This window comes from Oncorhynchus masou, chromosome 9, assembly GCF_036934945.1.
Source record: "Oncorhynchus masou masou isolate Uvic2021 chromosome 9, UVic_Omas_1.1, whole genome shotgun sequence".
NCBI classification, from domain to species: Eukaryota; Metazoa; Chordata; class Actinopteri; order Salmoniformes; family Salmonidae; genus Oncorhynchus; species Oncorhynchus masou.
Genome location: NC_088220.1, coordinates 50,133,868 through 50,148,166, shown reverse-complemented (window position 1 = coordinate 50,148,166; position 14,299 = coordinate 50,133,868). Strand labels below are relative to the sequence as shown.

Below are 14,299 nucleotides of genomic sequence, written 5' to 3'. Positions count from 1 at the left end.
CCTCACGTTGTCTTACAGGGCCTGGCCCAGGGCTCCTCACGTTGTCTTACAGGGCCTGGCCCAGGGCTCCTCACAATGTCTTACAGGGCCTGGCCCAGGGCTCCTCACGTCGTCTTACAGGGCCTGGCCCAGGGCTCCTCACGTCGTCTTACAGGGCCTGGCCCAGGGCTCCTCACGTTGTCTTACATGGCCTGGCCCAGGGCTCCTCACGTTGTCTTACAGGGCCTGGCCCAGGGCTCCTCACGTTGTCTTACAGGGCCTGGCCCAGGGCTCCTCACAATGTCTTACAGGGCCTGGCCCAGGGCTCCTCACGTTGTCTTACAGGGCCTGGCCCAGGGCTTCTCACGTCGTCTTACAGCGCCTGGCCCAGGGCTCCTCACGTCGTCTTACAGGGCCTGGCCCAGGGCTCCTCACGTTGTCTTACAGGGCCTGGCCCAGGGCTCCTCACGTTGTCTTACAGGGCCTGGCCCAGGGCTCTTCACGTCGTCTTACAGGGCCTGGCCCAGGGCTCCTCACGTCGTCTTACAGGGCCTGGCCCAGGGCTCCTCACGTTGTCTTACAGGGCCTGGCCCAGGGATCCTCACGTCGTCTTACAGGGCCTGGCCCAGGGCTCCTCACGTTGTCTTACAGGGCCTGGCCCAGGGCTCCTCACGTTGTCTTACAGGGCCTGGCCCAGGGATCCTCACGTTGTCTTACAAGGGCTTGGCCCAGGGCTCCTCACGTCGTCTTACAGGGCCTGGCCCAGGGCTCCTCACGTCGTCTTACAGGGCCTGGCCCAGGGCTCCTCACGTTGTCTTACAGGGCCTGGCCCAGGGCTCCTCACGTTGTCTTACAGGGCCTGGCCCAGGGCTCCTCACGTTGTCTTACAGGGCCTGGCCCAGGGATCCTCACGTCTTCTTACAGGGCCTGGCCCAGGGCTCCTCACGTCGTCTTACAGGGCCTGGCCCAGGGCTCCTCACGTTGTCTTACAGGGCCTGGCCCAGGGCTCCTCACGTTGTCTTACAGGGCCTGGCCCAGGGCTCCTCACGTTGTCTTACAGGGCCTGGCCCAGGGCTCCTCTCGTTGTCTTACAGGGCCTGGCCCAGGGCTCCTCACGTTGTCTAACAGGGCCTGGCCCAGGGCTCCTCACGTTGTCTTACAGGGCCTGGCCCAGGGCTCCTCACGTTGTCTTACAGGGCCTGGCCCAGGGCTCCTCACGTTGTCTTACAGGGCCTGGCCCAGGGCTCCTCACGTTGTCTAACAGGGCCTGGCCCAGGGCTCCTCACGTCGTCTAACAGGGCCTGGCCCAGGGCTCCTCACGTCGTCTTACAGGGCCTGGCCCAGGGCTCCTCACGTTGTCTTACAGGGCCTGGCCCAGGGCTCCTCACGTCTTCTTACAGGGCCTGGCCCAGGGCTTCTCACGTTGTCTTACAGGGCCTGGCCCAGGGATCCTCACGTCTTCTTACAGGGCCTGGCCCAGGGATCCTCACGTCTTCTTACAGGGCCTGGCCCAAGCCTGTATGCAGGCGGCTTGTTTAGTTTTTCTGCTCTGATCAATGGCAGCTGTCACTGAGGGGCATATTGATTTGGGATCTCATTTAGGGGTATCCCAAATCAAATGTTATTCGTCACATACACATGGTTAGCAGATGTTAATGCGAGTGTAGCGAAATGCTTGTGCTTCTAGTTCCGACAATGCAGTAATAACCAACGAGTAATCTAACAAAGTGAACATAGAAGCTTATTTGCAACGGGCCAAATCAGCAGAAGGGTCAAGATCCTGGAGGCAAATCCTCGTGACTGAAGATAGGCGGTTCTGTCCCACGGTGGGAAAAAGCACAGCCAGAGTGAGAGAAAGAGGGATTTTCACTCTCTTTGGTGTTTTCAGGGGAAACCTATTCCCCAAGCGGTTCCTGTTACCACGGGGAGTTGGAGGGATGATTTTGAATGCCGAACACGTAGAGGAACATTGTGCACGGAGGGAGACACAGTTTGTATTGTGGCTGGTTTCAGAGCAGGTACACAGTCTCTATAGACTGATGTGTCTGTGCTCTGATAAAGAGCAGATATTGTGGGGAGCCTAAACTAATGAACACGGCAGCCAATTAACTGACTGGGACAGAAGAGGTGAATTCCTATAGGTGAATTTATCTAGGACTAAGTACTTAAACATTGCTCCCACTTCCTCATTGACTTGTTGTCTGATTTTATTTACTTGGTCCGGGAAAGCCGTGAGCATGCACGGATGCTCGCAGACACACGAACATTTGCACGCTCGCACACATACACCTATGTTATGTAAACATAGCATATTATGTATCTTGCACTTCTCTACACACCCACTGAAGGGTTATGAGCACATAGTACACTCAAAGATGTTCAATACACTAATACAAACACACACCCACACAAAAAAATGCAAGTACAGTACATTTCTCAAACAGCCCATCATAAAAACAAAAACCCATTTTTCTCTGTTTTTTGATGAATCAGAGGTTTTTTTTCGACCCTTGGGGAGCAACGCTTGCTTAAACTCTGCCTCTTGTCTTCCATATTGATTTGGAAGAAGAGAAGAATGTGCATAAAGGACACGTTTCGGAGAGACGAAGAGCTCAAGCGAACAACAAACACCTTGAAGCTGTAATTTCTAAACAAATTTCGAACGCTGTGCAGATGAATGGCGTAACAGCCACTGCCAGGTCCCAGTACGCGACATGCTGCAGCCCAAAGATTATTAAGAGCCAATCAGTATCATGCCCACAGGAAGTGGGTCGACCGAACGAACGGTCTGTCCTGCCAGCTCGCTACGCATTAGGGCTATTGAAATGTCTGTCGGTACCCTTCTGCTAATTTGGCCCGTTGCAAATGAGCTTCTATGTTCGCTTTGGTTTGGTCCAGCTCCTACTCAAAATGTGTTCTTGATCATTTTAGGCATTTCTGTACAACAGTAAAAGAAATAAAAAAACAGGTTCCATCCAAATGTTTCTAGCAAATGTTCATTTTGACCCAATTAGGGCCTGATAGTCCTTTCCTTCCAGACCACCGATCTAAAATGACTTGACAGATTTGATACACTGTAAGTCAAATCAAACTTTATTTGTCCCATGCGCCAATTACAACCTTACCACGAAAGGCTTACTTACAAGCCCTTAACCGACAGTGCAGTTCAAGGAAGAGTTAAGAAAAATGTTTACCAAATAAACTCAAGTAAAAAAGTGTCAAATAAAAATGACGATGCTAAATACAGGGGTTACCGGTACCGAGTCAATGTGCGGGGGTACAGGTTAGTTAAGGTCATTTGTACATGTAGGTAGGGGTGAAGTGACTATGCAGAGATAATAAACAGTGAGTAGCAGCAGTGTAAAAAACAGTTGGGGCGGGAGGGGGGGGGGGGGGCAATGTAAATAATCCGGTGGCCATTTGATTAATGCCTTCCTCTCACATGTCAATGGCCAAAAAATAAAATGAGACTATGAAAGGAAGGCGCTTGACAGTATTGGGACACGGCCCCCGCCATTCCTCTGATGTCGGAGAGTGATTGACAGTTCATATCAGACGGATGAGGCTTGAAGCACACGGGACCGGCTGCGAGGTCCGTCAAGGGCCCGCTGTATATTTGCTGGCACAGTCACTCGGGCGGTGCCCATCGATGCCATTGATGGCGTCTCCATGCGGGGTGTCACCAGGAATCAATTGGACCCAGCTGGACATTGGCAATAGTCACTCCTCCTCAATTCCCCTTAACGCCTCTACTTTACAGGACTGTGGGGCGCGCCGACTCCTCCGAGCTCCTCTCAGTCCCCGCTCTGTGGTGCGCCCCCGGTGAGTAAAGGCCCCCACCGCAATAGAATGGCACCGTAGCACATGCACATTCATACTCTACTTTTTAAGTCTCCTCTGCTTGAGGTTCTATTAGGGATGGGTGGAAGAGCACTGTAGGGGGAGGCGGTGAAAGAAGGGACGAAGCGAAGAGAACGATTTGAGGGAGCAGACATTTTGTCGCTGAGATTGAGCTCGCTGTAATGAGCTCGCCAATCCACTCACTTGACGGACTTAGTTCCGTTTTATACCGGAGTGGTTCATCAGTATACATGCAACATGCGTCACCTGTTAATTTGGGGCCTTTTCATTGGCCCCTCTGAGTTAACATTTCTGGGTTATGACAAAGCCAATCCCACTGGACACACGCTGCTTGAATCAAGGTTGTTTCCACGTCATTTCAATGAAACGACATTGAACCGACGCTGAATGGACGTTTGGGCCCAGTGGGATCATTTGTTATTCAAACATGTGTCTACTTGAAGTGTACCTGCGATGTCTCTCAGACAGTCCTTATAAGGACTATATATAGTCTAAACAAATAAAAACAAGAAATCATAGGGATTCTTCTAAACAAAGGCTTGGCAAAGTAGGATGCGTGGCGTGGAACAGAGCGTGGCGTGGAACAGAGCGTGGCATAAGTGAATTCCCCAAATTATGGTTTTGATAAGACCCCGATTTTCGAACGTGACAGGTAATTTCCTTTTGGTGTTGTACATGACATGTTCATGGCATTGCCTCGTGAGAAATCAAAATAGAATCAAACCGAAGAGCATTACGTTGCTGTACACAGCCTCTCCCGAGCAATGGGTTATACCATCAACGTGGCTGTCTCACTGTGCACGATGGTGCAGCATAACAACTGTACAGAGAATGATAGATAAAGGTTAACTAGTTTCCTCGGTTTTGGCTGAGGGAACGAGCCGGCCTACCTTGTTCTTTTGTCAATGACTCTGTACATTACAGTGCTCGGTGTTATGTTTCATTGGAACTAACCTCCAAACTGGCATGGGCTGCAAAGCTTAAAGGATGACTCATCAGGTTCACATAGTATTGGCTCTCGCATGGAGATCTCGAATAGAGATCCAAGAAAGAGAATGTTGTTGCCTGCCTTTCGATAGCATATTTCAACAAAGAAAGGCAACATAACACACATTTGTTTTCTGTCTTCAGATGCCAATAACTGTAACATGAACCGTTGTGTAAGATGTCGTTGGGAAAACATGCATTTGTATAAATCGACTCTCGAAGATTTGAGTCAAAACACACATGTGTGTAAAAGCAAAAGGGACCATATGTCCACATCAGTCGATTGAACTGATAAAATGAATCAAACAAAAAGGCTATGAAATCTCTATTAGACAATAGCTGTCGGTTGTAAGGCCTGCCAATCCAAATGAAACCAGATGCTGTGTTGAGCATGTTGAGGTGGGACAGATGGTTATCCCAACCTGCTCTTCCTCGTCTGCCTACCAACCGGAAACACTTTATTCAAGGTTACACCCCATGATGGCATTTTTAAGTTATTTACAGCCTGGAAAAGAGGTTGTGGATTCTGATAGTCTGCCATCACGTGCGATATCTCATTTGGATGCGTCCACCGTGCTGAAGCTTTCAGCTAGTGTTTGTGAGATCACACATAATATGCTCATCTGCACGTAACCATGTGCACTACACTTATGCTCGTTGTGCAAGCCAATTCAGAGACGCACACATACACGTGTGCATACTCTATCTCTCTCTCTCTCTCTCTCTCACACACACACACACACACACACACACACACACACACACACACACACTGCTCTTCAAAGTACCATACCACGTCTGACTCTAAATCTATAAGCTTAGCCTTAGAAGTGTTCCTTCTTCCTCTGTGTTGCTCACATTTTCTATGACTGGCCTCTTAGAATCCGGTGATGTTCCCCCTTTTTCCATGTTTATACATCTTAGTGTATTCTCCTCACGTATGTCTCTGCTGGAAAGGGCAGCAAGGGGACGATTGGCTTTATCCCCTACCAGAAGACCCAGACATGAACCAATCTGGGTGTCTCATCTCCGCCCCCCCCCAAAAAACTCAACTCCCTAAATGTACACATGCCTGGTTCTCTGCATGCTACCATGGCTGCATATCAATTACGCGACAATCGCGTTGCTGGGGAATAAATAATAGATGACTCTCTGAAAAGAGATTGTAACGAGGTTTATGACGAGACTGCAGAGGGATCAAGTGTTTTAGCTCAACACGAAATGAGCTGGAAATGTGGACCGACTCCTTTGACTTCTCATGTGGGCGATAGAGGATATTTTCAATTTGAAGCCAGACCTTTTATCTCACGTGATACTATGAGCTTAACCAAGGCCTCGCATGAAGATGAGGAAGTGCAGCATGTCATTAGGCTCCAAGTAATAGTTCTGGAAGCTGCACTTCCTCAGAGGTGATTGGCAGACGGTTAATGTGCGAACTGGGAGATAGCGTGGAGAAGAGACTCTCCCCTCCAAAACCCTAACGTGTAGCAGAAAATAGCCTAGATATATAGTCTTCCCCTCCAAGCCAGTAACTCCCCCATCGTAAATGATTGATGGGATGATTAGCATGACTCTCCTTGCCGGAAGGCTGCAGGGAGTGTACTATGTGGTAAGATGACCCATAATCCTAAAAACCACACACTGGTATCCCTGTTTCAACTCTGGAATGATCCAATTATATCCTGAACTTAAATAAAAAAAATAAAAAAAGGAATGTTGTGTCATGGTTCGGGTTACAAAGGCAGGGCATATTACTGGAAACCTTCGAGGTTTTACCAGTAAACTACCAGCATTTTGGTATCTTTCGTGGATTCGATGTAATCTATCACAAAATATCTATGTACTTCATAATATCAGAAGTGTGTGTAATTATCCCTGGCTCTCTGTGCGGCCTTATCACATGAGATGATTTATTAAGATGATTTTCAAAGAAAAAATAGGACAAAGCTGTAAAACATTATCCTAAATACAAACCATCAACTTAATTAATACCCGTTGGGGTTTAATATGAGGGCTGCAGCATTAAATAGCCTTCATATGATTTTTTTTTTTTACTATGCCAATATCTATTTGTTGTCAATGTTTTGGCGTCAAACTGGTAACAGCTGTGAAAATAATTCAATAGTTGGGCGAGTTACAGAAGGAATTGAAAATAATGCCATTCTTGATCCTTTCTTCATTAATTAGGCTATTTGCAAGTATACATTACCGAATTTACAATATATTCCCATAGATTTTCTGTTAATTACCAAAATCACTGAAGATTCTGGTAACTTTGGTAAATTACGGGTAGCTTTGTAGCCCCAGTCATGGTATGTTTTTATTAATCAATGGGAGAATGTGTGAGCAGTGTGTTTCTCCCTCTTCTACTGAGCCTGAGTCTTGCCTGTAGTTAGTTCACCCACAACTCATGCCTTCCTTATTTCATTTGTTTGTAATTCTCTAGTAATATGTGCACACACACACACACACACACACACACACATGGCATTACGCACTTACTTAACCATTAGGCTATTGTCTCTTAATTAAATGATTCACTTAGTATTAACTAATTGGATAACACCCCCTAGCATCAACTGGGCATTCACACAAGTACCAAATACCTGCTTCAATGACTGCCAATTGTACTCAAGCCATGAAAAATAATGAATGAATTCAAGGGCGACAGTTCAAAGATGCCACTTGGCTCTAGCTAGTTACATGGGCTTGAGTGAGGCCCTTTTTGTACTGCACAGTCACCGCCGCACTTCTCCCTTTGTCCTCCTCTGGTCCAAATCCAGCCGAGCTCAGCGAAAGGCCCTGTCACCTCCCCAGGCCCATAATCATGTGCTAATCCCCGGCGTCTTGCTCAGAGTTATCATCATCCTCCCCCTGCCCCAGATCAATTTTTAATCATGGGCGTTGACACGCCACCTCCTCCATCCCTGAGAGTTTGTCGATTAATTAAGCAGACAGACATGCGGCAGCCGTAGCGATAACGAGGGAGGGAGGCGCTGGCCCCAGTTAGTGATTTTTTTTAACGGCCGCCGCCGACGGGCTACTCCTGTTGTAAAGGAGTTTAATGCAGCGGAATGTGAGCGAGACGCTGGTCGAGTTACCTATTGGCGGATGTCATAACGGAGGTCTACGCCATTGAATGAGGAGGATGGGTCGAGGTGTATTGATGCACCGGAAATGATGGGCAATAGGCCACGCCTTTTTCATTACCCTTTAGTAATATGAACACTCACCCTGTTCCGGCGCCTTCATGAACGTCCACCCACGCGGGTGTGAATGCATGCACGCACGCACACACACACACACTCAGTCGCATGCTCTCTCTTTCTCATGAGCACACGCACAGTCACATGCGCTCTCTCTCTTTCTCGCCCTCGCTCACGCGCACTCTCACAAGCGCACACACAAACACAAGCCATCCAATTATCCTCCATGGGATTTTAAAACTATTTGCATTGTATCGTAGGTCAATGCTATTACGTTTGTGATGCTGTTGTGGTGAATCGAATAGACGATCTAATTTGTTTTGGGGGAAAACTCTGCAGGACTCATTTGACTATTTCAACCAAACGAAGCATTACACTAATTTGGTTAGCGGGAATGTTATACGAAGTACCCACCTGCTCTTTTAAGTTACAATCCAGCGCAGAAACAGTTTGATGCAAATACGTAGGAAGCACACAAGCACTGTGAAGTCATACAAAAACAAATGAACTTTTTAAGCTGACTTTGTCCACTTGTCCTCTCCCAGAAAGTGTCCCACAATGATTTTCAGGAAGTTTTCCAAGCAGATTTCATTCGTGAAATACTCAATTTAACTAAGCCAATGTACAATCACACTTGTGAGAGGACTGCTGATAGTAAATCCATTATATGCTCTTGGGGTGTTTCTTCTCAAAGTCTGTGGCTAAGCCCCTTAGTGATTGTGGATGACTGGGATTTCTCTGCAAGGCATTAAGGTGTTCTGAGCCCCACACTCCCTACACCCTCTTCAGCTCAAAGCCACTTCGTGTAATCGGGCAGATTTGAGGAAGCCACTTGCAGTGCCATATTTATCCCCCAATTCATCAAATCTATCGATTCGCAACTCGTCCATAGAGAGATGTGTACTGTCGTTGTGTTTTATGTGTCTGTGCAGCTCTTACTGTAGCTCTGCCGTTGTACAATTACTTCTCATTGTCTGGAAACAACGAGAGATAAATAGTCTCCATCTTGGGGCTCTGCTAAAATGTATGGGCAGTTTGAGATGGCTGGAAGGATTTGGTTTTGGGACACTAGGTTTTGTCTGGTGAACACGCACATCATAAGACTCTGAGTGGTGGCAGGAATGTGTACCATGGGTTGAGGGCAGCCTAGCAGGGAGTCTCTCTGCCATGTGTAAACTGATGGACCACTTATATAGCCTAAGCCAGATGGCCATCAGTGTAAGTGGGCTGAACTAGCCCTGTGTGCCACCTGAGGACCCAACAGAGGGAAGCAGATGCTCCAGACGATTGTGTGTGTGCGTCGGTGTGCGAGTGGATGTGTGTGTGTGTGTGTGTGGCACATACAAAAAATACCTTCTCTGACTCTCTCTCACATTCACACACCACACACACATACACACACACACACGTCAAACACAAAACATTGGGGAAGAGTAGAAATGTAGTAACTGCAAGTGCTACTGGACCCAGTGTGACTCAGGTGCTGCAAAAACCATGTCCTGACTTCAACCAAGGGTGGTCACAAGGCCACTGTCATGTTTCTGTGGCTTCTTGCCAACTACTGGTCAAATATTTGCCTTTTATTTGCCATGACTCATGTCATGTGACAAGGTTAGAAGCCTTTTGGAGGGAGTGTGATGTTTTTCTCCGGAGCAGGGCGCCTCTCAAAGGAATGATCAGTGGGGCAGCGTAGAGTGTAGAGGCGGATCAAATTAAATAGAATATTCCTAGTGTTTGTGAGACGTAGACCCGACGGCAATGGCGTGACTGAGGATACCCTGTCTGTCTTGTTGAGCTTTGACACAGAGTGCCTACCTGATAAGTTCAGGTTGGTTTTATATTTGCTATTCTGTGAGGGCCTATGTTCCGAACCCCCTACGGTGCTTTAGGTGCCAAGGATTCTGACATGTTGCAGCAGTGCGTAGACTGATCCCAAGATGTGAGAAATGTGCATGAGGGCATAGTCAGAGGGAGTGTACAGTCGGGATGGAGAATCTACTGTGTGGGTGCCCATGCAGCTGGGGACCCAAAGTACCCTGTGAGAGAGAGAGAGACAGATTGAGATTGCCCGAGTTCGAGTGGGGCAGGAAATGTCCTATGCTGAGGCAATGAAGAGAGTAGAGAATGTCCCAAGGGTGAGTGAGTGGACTGGGAGCCTCCCAGTGAGTAGGCCTGAAGAGAGAGTTTTAGTATGGTTGGATTAGTTGCGTTTATAGCCATGGTGAACAATTGCACTGCACTGAAATGGAGCTGAAATCAGAGAACATAGATGTGGTAGTTACAGATGCGGAGACATATTTGGGTGTGAGAGATTTTAGTGCAGAAGATTCTACAGGAAGTTTCTTGTCATGCAGAATATTCTACAGGAAGTTCTTCCCATGTCGACGGTCTGGTGTATGATTGTTATTGGACACAGTAGCAGGAAGGAGTGGTGGATTTTGGGGGATAGGGTGCAGGGTTAGACGGTGGTGCAATTTAGGTTTTCCCCAAATTGTGCAACACAGCATTTAGTCTGCCAGAAAGCCACAAGAAGAAGAAGAAGATCACAGGTTAGAGGTCATTCAAGTACAAGATGGCGCAAGAAGATGAACATTAAACCCCTCCCTCCAATATCTACTGCCACCCTTTATGGTTTATCCTACAGTTGCATTGTCTGTAAGAAATTGTTACTTAAGAGGTTCTTCCAGTTTCATCCATGTTGTTTCATAACCAGATGTGTTATGTTGTTACATTTTGTGAAATTCTATGGTAGCTACAGTGGGGAGAACAAGTATTTGATAAACTGCCGATTTTGCAGGTTTTCCTACTTACAAAGCATGTAGAGGTCTGTAATTTGTATCATAGGTACACTTCCACTGTGAGAGACGGAATCTAAAACAAAAATCCAGAAAATCACATTGTATGATTAAGTAATTAATATGTATTTTATTTCATTACATAAGCATTTGATCACCTACCAAGCAGTAAGAAGTCCGGCTCTCACAGACCTGTTAGTTTTTCTTTAAGAAGCCCTCCTGTTCTCCACTCATTACCTGTATTAACTGCACCTGTTTGAACTCAATACCTGTATAAAAGACACCTGTCCACACACTCAATCAAACAGACTCCAACCTCTCCACAATGACCAAGACCAGAGAGCTGTGTAAGGACATCAGGGATAAAATTGTAGACCTGCACAAGGCTGGGAGGGGCTACAGGATTATAGGCAAGCAGCTTGGTGAGAAGACAACAACTGTTGGTGCAATTATTAGAAAATGGAAGAAGTTCAAGATGACGATCAATCACCCTCGGTCTGGGGCTCCATGCAAGATCTCACCTCGTGGGGCATCAATGATCATGAGGAAGGTGAGGGATCAGCCCAGAACTACACGGCAGGACCTCGTCAATGACCTGAAGAGAGCTGGGACCACAGTCTCAAAGAAAACCATTAGTGTAACACTACGCCGTCATGGATTAAAATCCTGCAGCGCACGCAAGGTCCCCCTGCTCAAGCTAGCGCATGTCCAGGCCCATCTGAAGTTTGCCAATGACCATCTGGATGATCCAGAGGAGGAATGGGAGAAGGTCATGTGGTTATCTCTAGGAGACAGAACGCGTCTCCTTCCTGAGGGGTATGACGGCTGCGTGGTCCCATGGTGTTTATACTTGCGTACTATTGTTTGTACAGATGAACGTGGTACCTTCAGGCGTTTGTAAAGTTCTTGACTGATTCTTTTGATTTTCCCATGATGTCAAGCAAAGAGGCACTGATTTGAAGGTAGGGCTTGAAATATTGACTCCAATAAGAGGTGGAGACATGGCATAAAGGCATGACATAATTTTCTGGAATTTTCCAAGCTGTTTAAAGGCACAGTCAACTTTGTGTATGTAAACTTCTGACCCACTGGAATTGTGATACATTGAATTATAAGTGAAATAATCTGCCTGTATACAATTGTTGGGAAAATGACTTGTGTCACGCACCAAGTAGACGTCCTAACCGACTGCAGGTCATTTTTGTGAAGACTCCTGGCGCTGGGTCAGAACATTAACATGCATCGCTTGCTGTACGGTTTGGGAGATAGACCTTCTCTTTCATATCAGCCAGAAGTAATTTATTTTTTTAAACTAAAGGTTAAATTAATATACACCTTTTTGTATGGTTAATGTTCCCACACGACAATATCTCCCATGTTGCAGCGTGAGTTTACGGACGAGAGACGGGAGACAGAGGGACCAGCTGTGCTAATTTGCTATCTCGCATGCGCCGAACACCTGTGTGCAACTGAAGGCCATCAGAAGCGTGTTTTCACTGAACAATACTGTCGGCTGCAACCGTGATGAAGCAGATTTAAAACAGTGTACAGTAAGTGTATATATTTGTGAAATGATATTAAGTTTCTAGAACTGTATCAAAATTGAGAATCGATTTTCTTTCGTAAGGTTTGGTAATGTCCAGAGGTTTTACGTTTCTGGGGCTGTTTCCTCCGGTCTCTCTGATATAATGTGTAGAAGTGTACCATGTTCACCATCTGTTTCATTGTTAAATGATGACACAACTTTAGACCCATCTGCCAGACAGCGACGTATTTGTCTGGCTGGATTAACAGCAGTCAAGAAGATGACAGCCTCACGTTGGCAGGCTCCGCATTCGTTAAACAGGCAACAGTGGGTGCTATCCTTCATTTACATTATAAACATGGAAATATCTGTAGCACGAATACATTGGCCGGGTGAGAGAAACAGATCTGCTCTTGCATCAGCATATGACTGTAAAAAAAAGACTGCTATCGTGAACCGCTAATGTAACTTTGGGTTGGGGGGGGGGAGTCCTGTGGGATGGGAACTGTATGCTTTCTTCGATCTTGTCACTTGCTTCTTTGTCCATGTGTTCCTGTCTTGTGCACCTTACTGGAAACAATGGGGGAAAAAAAAACATTCAATCACAAAAAGAACAGACACATTAGTCGTGTATGTTAGTTACATATTAAAGAGATTGTTTTAATGGCGTTGTCCATCACATAATTCAGGGTCTGATGTGTTTACCCAGCCTAATGGCATGTACATAAAGCTTCCTCACTCACTCGCGAAGCGAGGATAGCCAAATGCATTGTCAGCAGGGTCTCTTGCATGCGGAACGGCACACACAGACTTTAATTGCATAAATGTGCCCTCTTAGCATGACCGCCTACAGCGATTGCAGAGAGGAAAGATACATTACTTTTATTCCCTCTGTTGTTCTTAATCTCTGATCCCGCCGGTATGTACTGTATTCTCCATTTTATCAGCTACCGCACACTTAGCACTAACACAAATGTCCTCCTCTTTCAGTGGAATAAAAGCCGGAGATAAGTGTTTTTCTTTTACTCTACCTGCCGGGTGCATATACGTTATGCGATATCGACGGCGCACAGATGACAATGGATCTGATCAACTTTATTCCGGGAGTTTTCATATGGTGGTAAGGTGATGTGCAGGTGATGGTTCGGCTGTTGATGGTGCAGCCGTTGATGGTGACAACCAGAAGCGTGAAATAGATGACGGGCTTGAAAGCAATGACTGTGATGACATTGTTGGCTTCTATAATTAGGATGATGGCCATGACAATTACAGGAGCCTATCCCAAAGCAATACCAGCCAGCTCTGACTCGCTCTGACTCGCTCAGAGTCTGGCAAACTATCCTGCGATTCTCCCCTCCGTATCGGTAACATGTCTGTCCGTGGCAGGTGACGACTCTCCATCCTCTGCACCATTCCACATTAGCGGGGGGGGGGCAGAGTTAACTCTTATCAGCGTGGGCCGAGCCCGCAGGACCGCAGCAATCTCAGGCCACCGATGATTCACATGGAGGGAGGGGAGGAGTGACACTGGCAGATGGGCAGCAACACACATCCAACCACACATCTCACCCAGATCCCCCAATCTTAAAATTGGCACAAGCACCACCTTTGCCTCTGCCAAAGTCTCTTACTGAAGCCAATGTACGCTTTTGTGTTTCACTTTGTGTGCCACTGTCATCGCAACCCAATCCATGAAGCCCTTTCTCATGGTCTACTGTGCCAGTCTGCTCTATGGCCGTGGGTTCCATGTGTTTGTCACTGAGGGGGTTTCTTTCATTCCCTCAAATTAGTCTGGATGCCCCTGTGAAGATACGAGGCCACACTGTTTACCTGAAGCTAAAATGATCGCACATCCTCCACATGGGGATTTGTTATCTCTTCCTCTTCCATAAAGACAATGAATTATCCCATCCCTACACCGCGGCGGTTGAAGGCGGCGTTGCGCT

The 14,299-nt window shown here is 46.9% G+C and overlaps 1 protein-coding gene across 4 annotated transcripts in view; it reads left to right on the top strand.

Moving 5' to 3' along the window:
- Positions 1 to 14,299, top strand: part of LOC135546122 (leucine-rich repeat and fibronectin type III domain-containing protein 1-like protein) — a 113,218-nt gene that overhangs the window by 68,886 nt on the left and 30,033 nt on the right. The window lies entirely within an intron of this gene.